The following is a 22,188-nucleotide window of genomic DNA, read 5'->3' on the forward strand; positions in this document are numbered from 1 at the left end:
ATTTTAAGAAAATTTACTAAGTATGAATTCATGAAATCATTACAGTTAGGAGAGCTCTTTGTACCCTTTTTCCCCTTGGCATTTAGGGTTATGCCCAACTTAACTATACTTTTGATGTTCACAATATTCTGATTATTAATGTTTCTAGTGATGGAACTCATACTTTCCTGGGAAGAGAAACGTACAATTAGAGAGATATTAATAATTAATGAAATATACAAATGAGATAATGAAATTGGAAACTCTCAGTATACTACCAGTGATGAAGAACTATTTTTAGGAGTTAGGAATATACTAGAAAAAAATAAAAAAGATCAGATAGTGAACTGAGCAAAATGGCCTTTAATGTGATGCGTCAACTAGAAGTGTCATCCAGTTCAGGATGGGATACAAAGGACATTGTGTTACTGAGCAGAGAGGAATTGCGTTACCTGGTGATCTTTTCTGGAAGGATGCACTATGGTTTAGACACGTTTATTACCTGAGAGATGTAGACAAATCAGGGAAGATTAACAGCCAGTTTGAGTAGAAGGTAGCATATGAGCTGGTGTGAATAGTACTGTTTGTTAAAAGTTCTATATTCTCTTCACAGCTTTGATGTGCTCTCACATGGGAATAGTCATTATTGAAATTTATGTAGAATGATATATATACCGCTCCCCAGGGAAAGGGCAGTTTGGGAACAGAAGGGAGTGAAGCATTTAAAGCAGCATGAAGACCTGAGGTGGCAGAAGGGCAGGTGATTCTGTAACAGGATTTTTCAACTTTAATTAAAACAACAACAACAACAACAACAAGAACAACAATACAGTAACAACCAGTTGTTCAACCTTCATTTAAATAAGCTCAGTACATCCAGTGTTGCAATATGTCTTTCATATATACTACCTAATTGTTTTAGGTCTGTGGAGTAAGGCTATTCCATAATACTATACTATGATGCTCATGTTTCCCTGGAAATGCAACTTATAAGGTTATTTTGCAACTCTGATTGTAAAAATCACTCCCAGTTGGTTACCCTTAACTGTAATGCAGTTTTCTCATCTCTTCACACTTACCCAGTATCTGTAACCTACAGTCTCTTAGGAACACCCCTTTAGAAAAGGCTCCTGCCCCTTACCTTCTAAATGATTTTCTAGTTATGTTTTCATATATAATTGCATAGTTCACCAATTTGTATTTTTATGAATATCATTGAGAAATAATTCATTTTGTTTATTAGTGAAAATAAGTTGTCTAAAAGCTAACAGTACAATATTTTTATACAGGCCATTATTACTGGGTGTATTTATTATGATTTACTATTTATTAAAGATTTCAATTGGTTGACAAAGTATAATAGAACTAACCTTTGAAGCACTGTTGGCAATTCACAAAAGACCCAATAAGTTGTGCTAATATCTACTCCTGGACTTAATCTTTTAATTCTATTGGGAAACATCTATAACCATAACAGAAGTTCTTCCTCTCCTGCCATTCATTCAAATCATATTTGTCCCCAACCCCTATAGTCATCTCTCCAGATGACTTTGAGGGGTGAATGGCAGCAAAGAAGCAGGACATTTAAACCTATATTCAAAAAGGGCAGAAGAAGAGTTTAGAATGACTGTGACCTTGGGCAGATCTCAGGAAACAAAGGAGGCAGACTTCTGATGAACCTTAACAAGACGACCCACACTCTCAAAGGCTCCCTTACCCACTGAGGTTCCCAGTTGCTGGTGACTTTCTCAGTTACTTTAATAATACTCTCCCTATCATGTAACTATTCCATTTGCCAACAGCACTGGACTGTGCTCACATTTCCTTTTTCTCTTCCTCTCAGGAAGAACATTTTTGGCCAAAATGATTCTTTAATAGACCAAAGACATAGGAGAAGCTACACTTCATAAATCAGTTTCTGCTTTTTTGGCTGCTCAACATAAAACAGCTCAAACCCTCCATGAGGCAATATATTACACTGTCATGAGATACCTTCCTATCTTCATCTTTGGACATTTTCTTAACTATTAGTTGGGATTAATTCTTTTCCTGACCCCTAAGTCTCCATTCTCTATACAGCAACTACAATGATTTCCTTCAGTGTAGAATCAGATCCTACCACATACATCTCAGAGGCTGCTCATTGCAACTAGAATAAATCCAAAGTCACCACCACAAAGCCTGTATAATATGGTTCCTGACTTCTTTTCTTATCACCTTTCCAATGAACTTCTTGTTGACTAAGAAGTCAATAATTCATCTGTCATAATTCACATACTCAGCTCGTTTTTGTTTCAGAGTCTTTGCAGTTGCTGTTCCACTATGGAGGAAATGCTCTTCTTTCAGATTCTCATATGGCTGGTTTCTAAAATCAATCAAGTCTCAGCCAGATGCCATCTCGTTACATACTATCTCCACTAGGTCATACTCTTATTTCCTTTACGTTCCTCATCTGTATGTGTTAATATGTTTACACATTTATTAACTATCTCCTCTAACTAGGATGTTCCATGAGGAAAGAAGACCTTGGGAGTCCTGCTGACTTAGCGCAAAATGAATGAATAAATTAATGGCTAAACAATTCAAAAAATGAACAGTAAACAAGGGCAATATCAGTGTTTTTCATATGAGTGCTTCTTTAAATATACCTCAAAATGCTTTAAAAACAAAAATACACTTTCCTAATGTGCAAACATTAGCATTGGAAGTACTAATTTTACTAGTTAAAAGCCCAGACTGCAGTGCACATAAACGACAGGGCCAAAATCGTGCTGAGTAAGTACTGCACAATTTTGGTCTCATATCACGTCAGACCAGGCAGTCAGTCCTACAATGTTCTTAGAATACAATTACAAACCGAGGATAATTAATCTGAGGTCCACTGATTGGCTTTAAGGGCCTATCGATTCATTGAAGAGGTACTGTGTCCTCTTTTGGGGAGAAGGTCCACAACTTTCATCAGTTACCCAGGGTAGTCATAAACCAAAAGAGGCTAGGAATCCTTTTAAGGAATACCATTCTGAGACACTACCCTATTCCCATCTTCCTCTAGGGCAGTAAAGCTCTTTGGAATACAAAGATGCGAGGCAACCAATTTCAATCATTGTCTCTGTCTGCTTGGTTTATGCTCACTTTACCCAACAGCTTTGTCATGACTTTTAAACTTTTTGGAACAGCAAATGAGATGTATGTCTGTATCCTGAACTCTGCTAAAACATCTTTGGCCAATTGGGATTTAATCTCATTTTTACCTGTATATGTCAGGTATGAGCATTTTATCAGTCTAAACTATTCATAACTCTGACAATAATTAATTACATAATCTTGGGAAAAAATGTTATCTAAGTCCTAGAAGGTTTAAATGAGATACCACTGGGTTTGTTGAACCACATGAAATCACTACTTCTGCAGGTCAAAAATGGTTGTGTATTGGTAAAGTGCAATGTTCAACCTGTGGTAAATATTCAAATGATAACTGTCATCATTGTTAGAGAAATTATTTTCACCCTACAACCCTCCTTTCCTGTAAACGTTTCTATCCATGAAAAGTGTATTGTTGGTAATGATGCTGGGGATGGGGCTGAATGATTTTAATTTATAATACATAGATTGATTTTAATCTATGATTGAAATCAATGATTGCAATTGATTGAATTTATAATGATTTGCCCATGATTTTAATTTATAATACATAGATTTTCCTAATTCTTACCATTTCAGCTACCTTCAAATGACACCACAGGAAAAGCATAAAGAATGAGCCTTAGAAAATTAAATTAACAGAGGCTTGTTTTTCTCATACCTAGATGCACTTTTAACTGGAAAACTTCTAAATGGTTATCAAACTTGTGGAGCAGGTTCATGGGGACTGTACTGGTTTTCTGTTGTTGCTATAACAAAGTACCACAAATTAATGACTTAGACAACAGAAATTTATTACAGGCATGAAGGTCGGTAGTTCTTAAATGGTGGCATCAGAAGGGCTGCTTAAAAAGAAAGGGGACTCCAGGGGAGAATTCTTCTTTTGTCTTTTCCAACAGAGGCTGCTTGCTTTCCTTGGCTCATGGCCCCTTCCTCCATCTTCAAAACCAGCAATGTAGCATCTTTGACTCTTCCCCCCCATCATTCTGCTTCCATCATTACATCTTCTCTGATCCTCCTGCCTCCTTCTTTCCCTTAAAAGGACCCTTTTGATTCCATTAGGCTTACCCCAATAATCCTAAATCATCTTCCCATTTCAAGAACCTTAATTTACATCTGAAAAGTTCCTTTCCCCATGTAAGGAAGTCCTTCCTTCTGACACAAGTCCTGAGGATTTGGATATGGACATCTTGGAGAAGGAGGAGGGTCATTCACTATTTTATCACCATGTCCAGTGAACACGTCCAGTGAATACTCCTGATACCCAAATTTCAAATAGCAAGAAAGACAGTATCTTGCTTCTTTAAAGCTCCTATTGTGGTCACCTGCACAGAATTTTTACGTATACCTTCAAAAATGTTTAAAGAGATAGTAACTTACAACTCCCAGCCTTACGTGTGTGGAAAGCCCACTCTTCACTTTGGTTGGTGGAGTCTTATTTCACCCCTTTACCCCATTTTCAGCTGATCCTACTTGTATTCCAACTTGTCCTTTCTGCAGAGTTCACACTGCTATCTCTAGGCAAAAAATTACTGATGCGGTAAGTTCTTTCAGCTATCCCTTCTACCAACTCCAGGACTAAAAGATACAGGATTTCAGCCAGCACCCAACCAGCACAGAGCTCTAACACTTCTCATCACACCCTTCTCGTATCCACCCCTCAGGCGCTATGTACATGCTGTCTCTGTAAGCCAACCAGCATTCGCAGGTGCTAACACAAGTCTTTCTTCTCTCACCTAAAATACGTGCTTCCCTGACCCATACCCCCTCACCCCCCTCCCCCCGTTCACCATGTCCAGTGAACATCGGTCCTGAAACATTTAAGCTTCATCGGCACAGGCCCGTCACAACAGCATAACATCCTTGTCCTGCTGGAAACTATTCAGCATCCAGAGGACCATCTTTATGCTGATAACACTAAAATATAAAATAATGCCAACAGCTGGTGCTACAAATGGCTTTTAAAAACGATGTTCATTCACTAAAATTTCTCTTGCTACTTTTGACATGAAACACGCAGTCTCTAATTATTCTGATCAAGACGGTGAAATACAAAAACAAACTTTAATTGTGTTTAACAGATATTTAATCAGGACTCACTGAACTACAGATTAAAGCTGAAATTCATAAACCATAATTACCCGATTGTCGCAATCTTTTGGTCCACATTCTCCTTCCGTCTGGGCGTCTGGCACCTTGCCCCGATTTTCTTTTACTGTCTTCTCAGCTTCGTTACTGTTCATGTTTTCCAGCAGAGATTTAGCACAGATTACAAAATATCTGTTCTTGGCAACTTTCTTCATTAGCTTTTTTCCCCCTTGCAAAGAAGTTTATTTTTTTCCTACCAGAGTAGCTGGAGTAGGCATACATTTAGGGTGCTTTGGTGACACAAACTAATTACATAGTTACCGGGAGATAATAAGGTAGCGGTAACTAGTTACTATAGTTATCACGTAGGTATCATGCAATTTCTTCAGCATGCCATTCGGTGTGTCCCAGTCACTATGTAATTACCTCATGTCACGACTGCATTGTTTTATGGAAAATGCTTATCTCACTATAGCAAAACCTTTCCCGCCACATTTGGGGGGAAAAGTGGAATTCTTAGTTCTCGTTTCCAGCTCTGCTCTTTCCCAGTAAGATGTTGTCATGTGGATTTAAGAGAAACACCTCTCTGAAAATTTGCTTTCACAAGGAGCAAATGGAGCAACTCTGCTTTCTTTTGCTTCATGCCACCCAGGTGAGCGAAGTAATTATCAACAATACAAACACCTTCTCTTTTGTTTTTTTTTTAAAGTAAAGAGACAAACACCAAAAAACCCCCCAAAACAAAACCCCCAAACAACCCATCCAAACCAACCCTTCCCTGTTTACTTAAGATTCGTTTAGTCTGGCACTTCTCCCCCCACTCTTCCCTTTCAAATCTCAGTCACATTTGTTTTTTCCTAGAATTATGGTGTAAATCATTCTTAACAAGCTAGTTTGAAACTTGTCTCGCTCAGTAGAAACACATAACGCCACGGTAATTGAAACATGGAACGGGAAGCCTGAAACTCTTTCTATTTTTTTGGGCCACTCTTCAGAAGGACACGCCGAGTCTCCCTTGCGGTGCAGTAACCCCTGTGTCACACAGCTAGGAGAACTTCACAGACCAAGGCAAGAGGATAAAGAGAAGGCACTGCAAAAGAAGAGGTGGGTGGTTTCTTTATTTCCCCCAGTTGGGCGGTCAATCCTGTGAAGCAAGGACTGCAGTTACTACTTATTTATCTCAAGCTGATGGCTTGAAGTCTGACTTCACTAAGACCTCTAGATACGACATCTCCCCTTAGTGTTCCAGTTTAAAAACGGTACAGATGAAAACTGTTTCCAATCCTGCTTTTATTAGTCACCTCCCAAACTGATAGCTGCCCATTCAATTGTACACTTAACCCATCATGTTGGGGTAAAAATCATCCCCAGATTTAGAAGGGCTGGGAAAATTGCTATCCCATCCTCGAGCATTGTTCTCCAATCACACAGTGCCTCTAAATACAGCTGACAGCCTTTGAGATGCAAAATGCATCACTTTAATGTAGTAGAGGTCCCCTTCACTGCATTGCCAAATCTATTTAGCAGAATCTTCTTGGAATAATCTGTCCCTAGACCTGAGGATGTGTAGTGATTTTAAGCATTTTAAGCTAACGATAATGGTTAGTGCTGAGAACAGATGTACCTGGCTGTGATGTGATCTATTCCAGTAGGCTTTTATGAGCTGTTCATTCCTATTGACTTAGCATTTTATGTCTATGCTTTTGCCTGGTGTGATGGTTGCATAGGGGTGTCATGTGTGTATTTTCCCGATGTGTGATGGCTGCACAGGGGGCTCTGTGTATTTTCTCAGTGCAATGGCTACACAGGGTGTTGTGCGTGTGTTTGCCTGGAGTTGCAGCTGCACATGTTGTTGTGTGACCCTTCCCCCGTTTGATGTCTGCTTGCAGAATCCTATGTGTATCTTTTTCCTAGTGTGATATTTGCACTCATCGCTCTGCTAATGATGGACATTTCTAGCAATTATCTATCTACAGGGTCCTGGAGAAAGAAATGCACTACAATCAATAAACAGTGCTAGACAGGCCCTTGTAAACATGAAATGACACCCCTGTATAAATGCCTTTTCCTACCAGAGCATGTTAAAATCCAAGTGCTGTTATCTTATTGGCACTGGGATATAATTTCTATGCTCTCTCCACCTTTTTCATATATTTCAGTCATTTGGGGGGAGGTCTGAGATTGTTCCTGTCGGAGGGCTTTTACACATGAATCCATCTGACGACAATTCTCACTGCATTGTCCTAAACATCACCTCTTATCCTCCATCCTGAGTTGCTCCACTACAATAGCTCATATTCTGAAAGTGAATACTTCTTTCATTTACTCCTGCAGCCTCACCAAGCCCTCCCAACATGCCCCCATTCCACACACACACCCCCCCCCTCCCTTGCCTCTCTCTAGTTCTGTACCCCTCCTGTGTGCACCAAGTGGAACTGACAAAGGAAAGAACCAATGGGGTTAAAGTCTTTTGAAACCCCTGGAATACAGATGAGCTGGGAGGCATCTGGAAACAAAACCAGACACTTGAAATCAAAGAGACAAGTAAATTACTATCCTAATCTAGGAAGAATAACTAAAGGTGTCAGTGGGGTTCCATTGATAGCACTTGGCCCTGGGCCAGAATGCCAAGGGTTCAAACTCCACGCCAGCTTTGGGCTCAGGCCCAAGACTTGCCACTGCAGGGCGCAGAAGCACGTGCAGCAGTGTTAAAGGTGTCCGCCTTCTGCAGAGAGGTTAAGTCCAAATCCTTCTGCCTGCTTGTCATTACACCCCAGAGGGATGCAGAGATCACTCTAGTCTCCTCTCCAGTGCCTTCTCAATAGGACAGGCTAGGGAGGAGCTAGGGCTCAGTAGCAGTATTTGCTGATACCAGTGTCTTGTACAATTAGTGAAATGTCCCCTTTCTGATGAAGCTGCTTGGAAAACTAAAGCATATGGAAGAAAATGCACTCGCCCCTTCTTCCCCAATAAAAAACCTGATATCTGTCCCAAAGATTCTTCTGTCAATGCAGACAGCTAAGTTTGGAATCCTAAAACCACGTGTCTAAATGAAAGGAAATGTTTTCATTGGAACAGCTTACATGTCTGGTACACTTGCATAAAAAGTATTGCATAGCATTTTAGAGCTAAAATTGCTATAAAATGCTTAATACAGTAAGAATAATTATGAGATTTTGCATGCACAGCTGGTATACAACTAAAGTCTTAGCAACAGATTCAATGGAGCATGGGAAACCATTTGTAAAAATTTCTGGTATGCCAGTTTAATTCACCATCAACAGCCCATCAATATTTCCTCCACTCTAGGTGGATAGGGAAGATATTTACCTACCAAATGCTTTATTGCGTGTTTCATGAATGTCATTTATACTCAATTCAAGGAATTCTTGTAATTTCTTGATAGTAACAATATAAATTGTAATAGATCATGAATGACCTGAACATAAGGCTTCTCCATTGATTATAAGAGGTACAAATACAGTAAATAATGAACCAAAAGACCAAATTATTAAGTCTATTGCACTGCTCCCTCCCCCCACTTTTTCACTCCCTCATTTTTCTATTCCTTCACCTTTCCTTATTTTCCCTCTCCTCAAAGATTCAAATCCTTGAGTTACTTTCTGGGTACTCTGGACACCCCCCTCCATCCTCTGCCATAGCCAAGCTGGCCTTGCCCTTTCCTGGGTAACACCCCAAATGCAGAACTCTTCCAACAATTCCTCCTCACTCAAATTATAACAGTTCTTAATTTTCCACTCCTTTCTGATCCAGCTAATATTTACTTGAAAGGGAGCTTAAGTAATTTGGATGAACTGTTAATGGTTAGTAACAATTTAATATAGATTATTTCTTGGTAAAAAATGAATTTAAGAATCAATGAAAGAACCCATTTATTGTGGCCTTCTAGGTTCTATGGAAAATGTCATAATAGGTGAAATAATTCCAGTTAGAGCGACTTTCGGATGTTCCATTGCATTGTCTGGTCAAAGGAAGAGAAGCCACTGTAGGTACATGGGAACCCCCGAGGGGACAGTGTGAGGACATGAAGGCAACATGGTACAGTATCAAATGAACTGGGCCAGAATCAGAGAACCAAAGTTTGAGTATCAATAAACTTTGCCACCACCTGTTTGAGTAAGTCATTCAGTTCCTTCAACTGAGACTTGAGGTCCTTGGATTGGAAGATATCCACGGTCCCTTCCAGCTCTGACAGGAAGGTCATGTTGCAGCTCCTTGACTGAAGGTCACTTGGCTCCTCTGGTTCATGTGCTTCTTCCAGTTATGAATTAGAAGCTCTGAATTAAAAGAGCCAATATTCTACATGGAGCCATCCTAGCTGATGGGGTGTTGAAGCCCATAAGTACCTTTTAAGCTCTCTGTCTACTATCTGCAGACACTGCTCTTGAATTGGCTTCTTTATGCTATATAAATATTTTTTCAGCATTTTGTTTCTGCTCATTTACTTAAGTCAACTAACATCAAATGAGCACTTTCTACATACGTATGGAACACAGCCCTACTTATTGAAGATAGGGTTGAACAGGATACCATCTCTGCTCCCTATGAAAGACAAAGGAATCTGCTTTTTGTTGATTCCATGCATAATGCATAAATACACAGGCATCTAAAACCATAAAATCAGTCTAGAAAAATAAGAGGAACTGGACTTAACTAATCTGTGTCCAATCCAAAGTACTGTTAATTTCAACAACAGAATACAATAATAATTTGTATTAGAAAATTATAGTCATTCAAAGAAAAGAAACTTCTCAACATGTATTTTGAGGTGTGATTTAGATTAAGGACAACAACATGCCCTGGCTGGCGTGGCTCAGTGGTTGAGTGCCGGCCTGCAAACCAAAGGGTCGCTGGTTCAATTCCCAGTCAGGGCACATGCTTGGGTTGTGGGCCAGGTCCCCAGTAGGGGCGTGTGAGAGGCAACCACATATTGATATTTCTCTCCCTCTCTTTCTCTCTCCCTTCCCCTCCCTAAAAAAATAGAATAAATTAAATGAAAAACTAAAGGACAATAACTTGGGCAGCAAGAAAGATATAAAAGTAAAGTGATCACTCAGCAATAAAATTCAATGATAAATTTGTGACCCCTGTGTATAGTATATAGGAAAGTGAGAAGACAGAATATTTTTTGTCTAGTCTTAGTTTCTCTGAGGATTTTGGGTTCTTACCCCTCCAAATTTTCTTTCCTGCATTAATACTATTTATTTTATTTATTTATTGAATCCATATTAAACTCCAGGTACTTCAAATATATTATTGCACATCAGGAAAACAACTCTGCAGTGTAGATACTACTACCTTTACTTTACGGATGTGACGTCTGTGGCTCAAAGAGGTGAAATGATTTGTTAGATCATGCAGACAATGTGGGGAGGTGGGGTATCACCGCAGGTCTGTCTTTGTGCCACACAGCTCCATAATAGTTCTTGGCGCTGCCAAATACAACTACTTAAGAAATAAGCAATTTTGCTTGAAGGCTTTGTTAACAAAGGAAACATCCTTTATAATCTTTCTTTACATTCATTCATTGCATTACATAGAGTACAATGAAAACAAGAGATGGTTAAGATTTTTCTCAGTGGGTTTGTCTTTTCATATTTATTTGAACTGAGATGAATAATTACATTTGGGGCTCTCAAAGTGCAAGTGTGCTATTTGCTATTGGAATAGGAATAAGTATTTGCTATTAATTGATCAGACATGGATAAGGTGTGTTGTTACAATTATATTTAAGGTATGATTTACATTGTTCTACTGCATACTGCCCTGTCCTGTTTTTCATTTTCCTGCACTATGGACTTTTTGTTTTGTTTTTATGAATTTAGTCACAGTTGGTTGTGTTTTGAACTTTGTAAAAATATAATACGAAGAAAATTTTAAAAAGAAAAAGAAAATATTTTCAAAATGATGTCAAAATCGAATCTACCCCTCACTAATTTGATTTGTAGGAAATGAAGAACAAAGTATTGCAAGCAGAATGCTTTTAAATACATCCTAATTACTTCAATGTGCAAATGCATTGACTAAATTGAAGCATGCATTTAACACTTTGCACTTCAATTGTGCTTATTCATCTAAGTTCCACAGATAGCATTTCCATGGGAAAAGAGGAGATAAACTTCACTATAAAGCTAGTCATTCCACAGTGAGGGGAAACTCTTGCTCCAAAGTTCAAGCTTACTTTTTAAGTCAGCTCACTTTGGACCAATGTAGAAGATTATTAATCAAAATAACACAAAATAACAGATAATTTACTGTAGTTATTCAAGTTTTCCCAAGTGACCCTGTCTTCCTTATTCTTCTTTTCTACTTTCAGTGGGGCAGGGCAAGGGCGTCGGGGGAGCCAAGCCACAAGATGTGCACAGGGCAAGTCCTGGGGAATAGCGCCATGGGGCTGGAGGGATCCGCAGTAAAAGCTGGGATGGAGTCAGAATTCCAAGGTTACTGAGAACTCGGTCTGGGACTAGCTACATCAGAATCACATGAGTAGCATGTAAAAAAAGACATATTTCATGGTCTCACCCCAGAGAAAATAAACTAAGTATCTCTTGAGGTGAAACTCAAACAACTACATTTTAAACGAGTTTCCCAAGTAACTCTTACACTGACGCTTCAAAAAAGCAGTGCTTTATGCACTTAAGTTCTCTAATTCTATATCCACTGAGAGCCCCTGCTGGTATATCTGTACCCTCCGTCCTAGTTGTCAAGATGCATGTGTAAATACAAGCGGCTTTCCTGGGAGCCATTAATTCTAGTAATAATAGCTCAAGGGCTTAGCCAGGCATGATGCTATTTAATATGTTAGATCTCATCCACGGCAGGGACTATGAGGCAAGTATTATTACTATTCCCATCTTTTGGATGAGGAAATTGAGATTCAAAGAGATTTAATAACTTGTTATGGGTGTCACACTAATCATTGCAAGAGCTCTTAACAACTACATAGCCTTTACTCATAGCCTTGCAGGAAAATATGTTTTCAAAGATGTTTACTCCCAAAGATGTTCACGATTTGGTGATAGCACCATTATAAAAAAACTTGTCAAATGCTAGTAAAACTGGTTACATAATAATACATAGGATGTGAGCATTTGTACACAAGTAACTTTGCCTTTAGATTATTTTATAATTACTCAAATCATCTAAATTAAACTGCTAATCTTTCATTAGGCCATTCAACAATCATGAACTTTGCCAGAACCTGAGGTAACTTTGTCCTGAGGGCAAAGTCCTCTGCCCTCACAGGACTTGCCCTTCTGAAAAAGACATAAGCTCATGTACAGATGGTTCTGGGTTAACCTGTAGTTGGGGAGGACTGAGCTGGGGGGAAACTGTTCATTCTCCTGGCAGAAGAAGAAAAAGAGGGCGTGGTCTGGAAATTTTTAGTTTCTCTAGCACTCCGCTATTGGCTAGTGTGATGAATGTAGACTTTTAAAAAACATAACATGTTTACTTACATAATTTTGTTAGAAAAGAGGCAGATAAGTTAATTGTATATTTTGAGCTGATAAAACTTCATCTAATTCATTCTATCTGGCCTTCAACGGGGTTTCTTTTCTGGCTAAATACTGGGTACAGAGCCAAGTAAGTTGTGATGTTTATTCATTCTTATACAGAGCAGCTGACATTCTGTTCTTGAGATGGGTGCCTGGTAAATTCTATCAGTAGCAGTTTGTTCCACTCAATAAAAGTGATTCTATAGTGACATTGGCTGTGACCTTTACACTTTGTTTTCATATTTTAATTACTCAAAATTCTATTATTAGATCATGAAATTTTTACATGGTGAGAAATTTAGAAGTTAAAAACAACTGAAAACATAAAAAAGCATGATCTAGATTTCTTCCCTTGTGATAATCTCATATATATATGTGTGATATGAGCATGTTAATGTCAGATGTGACTGATGGACTAAGGAAAACGAGGTTCTGGAATGTCTAGTGCAGGCTGATAACCAAAGGCAAATGTATGGGAACCTCCACCTCCCACTTAAAAAAAAAAGACTCTTAAAAACACTGGTCAGTAGGAACAATATGATATGATTTGGGAAATATATATAATAGTTAATATGGCATGACTCTTAAAATCTCCATTATGGATATTTCAGAAGCTTAATAGGGAAAACAAAACATCTGAATTCCTTTAAGAGGTGAGAAATTATAGACATGCATTCTTAAGGTGAATTATTATCAGATTTGAATTTGATTAGGTTATTTGCTATTTGTTCTAATTTTTACTTTTTTATTCAGAGTATTTGTTTTAGAACACTTAAAAAGTTTAAGAAAAAAGAAATAAAATATTACTCAATTCTACCATACAGAGGTAACTGTTGTTCACATTTTAATGTTTCCTTTGATTATAATAAAATGCTTTCATTTTTCTAATTTGGGATCATGTCACGTATATGAGTTTCTTTTGGGTCAGATATTTTTAATTACATTATATCATGAGCATTCTTTAGTAAAAATTATTTAAAGTATCTTTAATAACTATATAATTAATAATGATTACATGCAATAATATACATGGATGTTCCATAATTTTAATGATTTTTTTCTATTAACATATTTAAGATTATTTTCCTCTTCTTTTACTTTTGTAAATGACATTGTGATGAACATCTTAGTAAATAAATCTTTGAGTTTATTTGCTACAGGTAGATTCCTAGAAGTAAAATTATTCTGCCAGAGGATCCATTTTTAAAGAAAGGTTCTTGATACTATAATGCCATACACTTCACAGAATTTTATGTCAATATATATTTCCATAATCCCTATTATATGAATGCCAGCTTTACTGTACAATCACCAGCACTGAGTTATTATTTTTATAAATCATATATTTGAGTGCTAATAAGTTAAAATGCTTTTTCACATGTTTACTAGACATTTATTTTTTTCTCTTTCATGATTCCTTAATAATGTTTTTAGATGTTGTACTTGAACAAACAGTATCTTCATATCGTCTCCTTCCACTTTATCTCTAATGCTGTCATTATACTCTGGACTCTCCTTATTTCATCCTGAACAATGGCCTCATGGCTAACTGGTCTGTAGGCCAGATTTCTTCCACTCTGACCCATTCTCTAGACTGCTGTTTAGCAGCACTTTGGAAAATACTGCTTTTACCAAATCAGTCCTGATCAAGAAACTACAGTAGCTCCCAGTTACTCATCTGTTGGCTAAATTCAACTGCCTTACTCAGGGGAAAATAAATCCCATTCTTGGACATTTCCTTGCAAATTCTGTTAAATAACTTCAATTATTGATGTGTGAAACCTATATGCAGTTAAGGTTATACATCTACATGTAGGTATTTATATATGAGATAGAAAAAGGGAGACACACACACACTCACTGGAAGGGGATTTACAGAGCATGAAGCCTAACTCTTTACATTTAAAATGAAGAAACTGACTCAGCGTTCAATAAGTTGCCCAAGTTCACAGAGCTAGCTAAATGAAGAACTCGGAGTAGAAACAAAGTCTCCTGATTACAAGTTCAGTGCCTTTTAAATAGAGAATAATAAAAATCATTTTTACAATTTAAAGATTAGAAACAGCTGGGAAGATAGTTTAATTTTAACCTGTTTTTATGTATAAAAGATGGTTAAAATCACTCCACAAAGAAGGCTTGAGTGTTCTTATAAACATAAGTAATTTGTACTTCTTATAAATTGATCAAATATCATCAAAGTTTCCATAAAATTAGCACATCAGCAAATGATACAGTTTATAGTACCTTGCTTTTTTTTCTTGTTAATCACATTGTTTTATAGGTCTGATTTACTACAATAGAAGCACTGAAATTTTTATTCTAGCATGTTACAGATCATCTTTGAGGTTTTGATTAATATCTAGTGATACTCAAGGAAAAATAAAATTTTCCTAGCAACTTCTGTAAACAATTTCCTTTTACTACAATTGAGGATTTTAAGAACTACCCTTAAAAAATAAAACAATAAGAACTATTTCAAAATGCCTCTATTTAAATAGTTAACAACATGAACTATTCTGGAAGAACACAGGTCATTATCAATTGAATATGACACAACTATTGCTATTTAATCACTATTTCATTTTTAAGAATCACACAGTATTTGTCAAATGAAAACCTAACAATAGTCACTGATGTGAGAATGGGAGTTGCCAAGTATATTTATCATTTGTTGGGCAGAGGGGCAAATGTGGAAATAACTATGAATGGAACTAATTTGAATAGGGGCTTATTGATTGTAAAGGGTTGGTTCACAAAGTATGTGTTTGCCTGACAAAAGTATTGACAGCAAGAGTATTTATTAAACCATATGACTATGCAATCATTTACAAAATCTAAGGTTTCAGTGAATAGGTGGGTCATCCAGCAGTAGAGAGAGATTCTAAAGAGATCTCAGCTATGCTTTCTTTCTCTGCATACATGTGTGTACACACAAAACAGGTCCATTCATTTCATACAAAACAAATATTACCCAGCACCTACTTTTTGCTAGAAGGTCTCTACTACCCAATACATGATCCAGCTCTTTGTGAGCATCCTTTCCAAAGCTGAATCATGAAAATGAATAATAACCTATACATGAGATAATATATTACTAAAAAATATGAGAAATTGGGTAGAAGTCGAGGAATAAAAAAGTAGCATCCTAAATTTCTCATCTCATATACAATACAATTTCATTAATGATGATAATTTAAAGAAACAGGCCTAAATAGTTTAAAAAATAACAGCAATCATTACTAGAAGAAAAATGATGCTTTAAGTCTTCCAAATTACTGGACTGATAACAAACAAAACAGTTATATATTGAGGGAGAACCAACATTGCGTAAAAACACAGACAATATTAAATAAAATTTCCGAGATAGAACCAGATATATTTTTATAATAGATATTAATTATTGTATTAAAGATAAACACCATAACATAGGTTTGAAAAGACTCCACAAAATCTAAACACAGAATTGGTACTTTAAGAACATTGGTTTTGATAGTGCAGAGAACTCAGTTCAAATCTTACTTCTGCCATTTACTAGTTATAATCTCTTTCCTAAGGGGGAATTTATTTAGCCTATTTGCTTTAATTTCCTAGTTTATAAAATGGGAATAAAAATACTGATTATAGAGAGGATTGAATAAAATAAAATCTATAAAGTTCAGTGCCTAGCCAACTAAACATTCAATAATAATATTATTTATACTATTTGTTCTTAAATGATGTATCTAAATATCAAAGATGTAAAACGCAAAGAATATTGTCCAAGATATGTTGTTAACTGAAAAAAATTGATGCAGTACAAAATAAGAAAAGTGAAGAGGCAGACTGAGACTTAGAAAGACGGTGATCATTTCTGCACAAAAACCTAAAAGCATCAAAGGGAGCCAAAGCCAGAAGCCAGGTGAAATCTGTGTCCAGAAGCACACAGAGGAGGCTGAGAGTTCAAGTCTTTGAAGTAAGCAATGGGGCCAGAAAGGCTCCATGTGAAATGGTGGACCTGAGCCTGGCTCACTATTTTAGCAAGAGGCTGTAAAAATTTTGTTCAACACTGCTTGAGGCAATAGCTTACATACAGCGGTAGGTTCTGGGAGGTGGGAGGATAAAAACACAATTTCATGATCTTCTTACAAGGAAGAAGCTGAAAGCGACCATTCTAAGATTTGTATCTGGACTAGAAACTCAGGAATCCAGATAGAATCAACTGCAAAACTGCTAGTGAGGAGAGGGAGGGAGGGAGAGGGGGGAGGGGGGGAGAGGGAGAGAGAAAGAGAGAGAACCAAGAGACAAGACAAAAAAAGCCTATGACCAACATTAACCTGCCCCCTGCCCCGAAATCTAAAACATAGCAAAAAAAAAAAATCTGTTTAGAAAAAGTCAATAAAATTAATCATTGGAACATTCAGTCCAGATGAATTTGATTTTATAAAATTGGCTGACAATGACTTAAATGTGAGTATGTTTACATTACTCAGAGATAAATAAAATGTATCTATAAAAGAAATGATTAATAACAAAGCAATAAGGTAAGAATAAGTGATAAACAAACACATCTAAAAACTGAAAAATATGTTCACTGACATAAAAATGCAATAGATAGAATAATTTAAGATGGGGCAATTTCAAGGAGAGGATTAGTGAGGTAGAAGTTAATATTAAAAAATATACTCAGAATACAAGTCACAGAAAGTAAAACATAATTTTTAGAAAATGAAAGAGCAGCAGAGATTGGGTAATTGAGTAGGAAACACCAATATATACCTTATAAGAATACTAAAAGAAAATGAAGGTAGTGACAGAGAAACAATAAAGAAAAAGAAAATACCTGAGAATTTTCCAGAATTAGAGTCCTGAGATTAGACAGTATATCCTGACTTTATTACTAATAAATCAAAATAATTCAACAGGAAGACATATTTCAGAAGACCTGTAAGACATCCAGGACAAAAACTCTTAGTTGCTAGAGGAAAAAGGCAGACTACCTACAAAAAGAGGAAGAGACTGGTAGCAGATTTCTCTTAAGTAATGATAAATGACAGAACAATAGTCTAAGATCTGTTTGAGCAATATTTTCAAATGATGAGCAAAATTCCCAGATAAGTTGTTATTTAATATTAAAGATAAAATACAGATACTTTTAGATATACAAAATGAGTGTACCTCCCAGGCCCCTCCCTAGAGAATTACTAAAAGGTGTAATTCAACAAGAAGAAAGGAAGCCATAGACTCCAAGAACAGCAGTTGCCACAGCAATAACTAAAATATATGAGTAATAAAATTATTGACAATAAAAATCAATGGTAAGCACTTCTGTATATGTTTAAAACAAACAGGTAAAACTAAACCTTCATTCAAGTTATATAACAGGACTGATACTAAGTAAGTAGATGAAACACACTAGGCACCCTTTTTTTCTGGCATTAAAGAGAAAGCCAGAAATACTACAAAGTGAATTAAAATTTTTATTAGAAAAACACATAGTTTGGTATGCATATAAAAATATTAGCATAATAACTAAAGGAACAGATAAATCACCTATTGATTTTTACGTCCAGCAGTAAAATCCATGTACCAGGTCACAAAAAATTGCTCAAAAATTTTTTTTTCACTTAAAATGATATAAAACAAATCCTATCAAAATGCAATTAAATTCAGAATAGGTAATAGCTATAGAGCAAATATATATTTAGGAAGTGAGAACACACACACTTCTAAATAACTCAAGGGGTAAATATGAATCAAAACCGACATAAAATATTTAAAACTGAATGAGACTACATATTAAAACATATTATGCAGCTAATCAGAAACTTGAAGAATTTAGAGATTAAAATTCATTTAAAAAATAATTAGTATTGAATTTAAATGAGTAATAATTCAATTCAGTAACTTGGGGGGAAATGGTCTAAACTGTAAGGTAGTAGAATGAACAATGCTGATAAAAGCAGAAAGTAATGATATCAAATACAAAGACATAATAAAGTAGATAGCAAAATCAAAAGCTAGATTTTTATAGAAGCAAATAAAACAGAATAATGTCTAACAACTAGTAAAGGAAGAGAAAAGGATCAGATGAATAATATTAAGAATAAGGGGATCAATAGAGATAAAATAAAAAATCATCAACTGTTATAAACAATTTTATGGCAATAAATGTGAAAGTGCAGATTAAGTGTTAATTGTACACTTTTCTAAAACAAACAAACAAACAAACTTTCCCAAAAATGACGTAAGAAACAAACCAATAACCACAGAAATAGTTGAACTGATCATCAAAATCCACCCTATACTACCTACCCCCTACTGACAGAAAATGTCAAGTGCAAATGATTTTAGAGGTAAGTTTAACCAAATCTTTAAAATAGATAATCCTTATAGTATAAAGACAGTTTCAAAAATAGAAAAAAAAAGAAAGGAATGCACCTCAACTTATTTTATAAGGCTGGTACTGCAAATGCACTAAAATGGGAAACTCTTTATATTTAGTCCCACAACTCTACAGTAACAGTTTAAAATGAAAAATTAAAAAACTAATCCCTATGCAAAAATACTACAGAAAATATCAGCAAATTAAACTCTATGGTGGATTAAAAAACACACCAAGATCAAGTAAATTTTTCTCTGGAATGTAAGATATACTTAATATCAGGAAATGTATTAACATTATATAAAGTATTAACATGTAAACAGTAAATTTTATTTCTGTTTATTTATTTCTGCATCAACAGTATATTGTTGATGCAGAAAATATATTAGATATTATGATAAAAATGTTAGCAAATTATAAATAGAGTTTGAAAACCTCCTTAATGTAATAGTTTTGATTTATTAAAATCCTTAGGCAAATATTACGTTTCTAAAACATTTTATTAAAGTATGAAACAGAACAGATATTCCTAGTATCAAAGTTTCTATTCAATACTATATAGAGGTCATATTAATGCAATATGACAGGAAAAAGAAATTGAGCGTTTAAGAAATGAAATTTAAGAGAAAAATGTGTCATTATTTACTGATTGTCTATGTGTGTATGAAGAAAACCTAAGAGAATTTCCAGCTTAACCATTAAAACTAATAAGAGCATTCAGAAAAGCTGCTGAATATTCAACAATGATAATCAATAAATAATGAAATAAAAACAGATTCTACACATAAGAGCAACAAACTCTAATTTACATAAAAAGACAGCTAACAAAATAGATTCGAGCAATACCTGTATGGTGAGAACTATAAAATATTATTAAGGAGCATAAAAGAAGACCTGATTAAGTAGAGAAGAGTTAATGGGCAGAAAGACATGATGTCATAAAAACTGTCAATTCTCCCCCAGATTACTCTCTAGAGTATTACTCTACTCGTAATTACAAATAAAATTTAGCAGGACTTTTACCAAATGACTAGCTCACCTTAAACTTCACACTGAATAACAAAAGGCCAAGAGGAGCCAAGAGAACTTGTAAGAAAACAATGTACAGAGATTGACCTTACCAAATAACAAGAATATTATAAAACTATAGTAATTGAGGCACTATGGTGTTAGGACAAGAATAGAGAAACAGTCCTCTGGATGAAATGAAAATCCTAAAAACAGATTTGATGTAGGGGAAATATGGCACTACAAATTAGTAGTAAGGATGGCTAATTTGTTAAATGGTGCTGAAATAAGGTTATCCACATGAAAAAGAATTAAAATAGGGGTCATGTAAGATTCCATATACAAAACAAATGCCAAGAATATTAGAGATCTAGAAAGGCAAAACTTTAAAACTGTTAGAACAAAATATAGGAAGGTTTCATAATGACCTTATCATATGAAAGGATTTCTTCTTTTTAAAATTTCATTCATTGATCTTTAGAGGGGAAGGGAAGGAGAGATGGAGAGAAATATCAATGTATGGTTGCCTCTCGTGAGTCCCCTGCTGGGAACTGGCCTGCAAACCAGGCATGTGCCCTGACTGGGAATCGAACTGTGGTTGTTTGGTTCACAGGCCCACACACAATCCACTGAGCTACACCAGCCAGGGTGAAATGATTTCTTAAATGACTTAAAAGGACATATCATAAAAGAAATACCAATAAATTTAATTGTACTAAAATTAGAAACTCTTAAAAATGAATGCTAGGATAGACTCAGTTAAAAGAGGAACTACACCTTGAGAAGAGATACTTGTATCCTATATTGCCCAAAGGATGGGAATCCAGAATATTACAACAACAACCAAAACCAAAACCAAAAGCCATCCAAACAAAAAACAATAGCAAAAAAACCAAAAACCAAAAAACAAAAACCAAAACAAAAAAACCAAACCAACAGAGAAATGGGCAAGGATACAAATAGGCAACACACATGAGCAAATCCCAACAGGTTATAAGTGAAAAAAAAAAAACACTTTTAAGTGAGATATTATTTAATACCTATCTGACTGACATAAAGTTAAAAAGTCTTCCCATTCCAAATATTATGAAACATATGGAGAAGCTCATATAGATTGCTCATGTGAACATACATTGGTATCATCACTTTGGGGTGACATTTTACAACCTCTAGTAAAGTTGAAAATGCATTATTTCTTCCAGTTTAGCAATTCCTATGTTTAAACATGCATAAAAATGTTAACTGCAGTATTATTTGTGAAGGGGCAATACTGGGAATAATGTCTACCATTGAGAGACTCAATAAATAAATTTTAATTTTGTGTTCAGTGGGATGCATTTTGTATAAGCCGTAATACATGGCTTATATAAAATTATTCTTGATGAGAGACACTAGAATAGTTTTACTTGTTTTCAACCTTTTGTTAAAGCTTTAGAGAATATCACCCGTGAGGGGATATGAAGGACCCTTCTTAGGTATGATGAATGTTTTATATCTTGTATTCAATGTCATATGAATGTACACTTACATAAAAGTTCATCAGGCTATACACTTAATGTGTCCACTTCACTGTATGTGACATAATGGAAAAATAAAAGATAAAAAAAGGTTCAGAAGTAAATGTTCCAAATTAATTAGGATTTGTTTTACCTGGGTGCTAAATTCTTGCATTTTCACATTACTCTTTATACTTTTATGTGTTTGAAATATTTTAAGTGAAAAGAATTGATAAGACAAAGACTACTGCTTTTCCTAACTAGAATTAATCAAGGCAAAAGAAAGCACTAGGGTCATCTTCTCCTCACTGTTCCTGACAACAGATTCCAATATTCCAGGGATCAATAAGCACTTCATAGTCAAATACACTTAAAAGTTGATCATTTTGTTGAATCCAAAGCACAACTCAATTCATTTCTTGACTACCTATAAAACTTAGGCTGCTTTCAGTGAGTGACCAGCAGCATATATTGTTGATACGACGCCACCAATGCGCAAGGAACCTCCATCCATTTAGACTGTTCAACCGGTGAAGTGGGGGCTGCTCAACAGGTGGTTTGGCATCGACATGGCTATTTGTTCACGGGCTCACCTCTG

The 22,188-nt window shown here is 35.7% G+C and overlaps 1 protein-coding gene across 10 annotated transcripts in view; it reads right to left on the reverse strand.

Moving 5' to 3' along the window:
- ZBTB20 (zinc finger and BTB domain containing 20) overlaps positions 1-22,188 on the reverse strand; it is an 826,710-nt gene that overhangs the window by 228,280 nt on the left and 576,242 nt on the right. Inside the window, exon 1 of one of the 10 annotated variants that reach the window (XM_037057425.1) lies at positions 5,262-5,877. The exons of the other annotated variants lie outside the window; for them this stretch is intronic. The gene's annotated coding sequence lies outside the window, so the exon portion shown is untranslated. Of the gene's footprint in view, positions 1-5,261; positions 5,878-22,188 lie in introns of those variants that run through there. 10 annotated transcript variants of the gene reach the window in all.

The sequence above is a fragment of the Sturnira hondurensis genome, unplaced genomic scaffold (genome assembly GCF_014824575.4).
Source record: "Sturnira hondurensis isolate 20B ecotype Veracruz unplaced genomic scaffold, ASM1482457v3 Scaffold0009719, whole genome shotgun sequence".
Lineage (NCBI taxonomy): Eukaryota > Metazoa > Chordata > Mammalia > Chiroptera > Phyllostomidae > Sturnira > Sturnira hondurensis.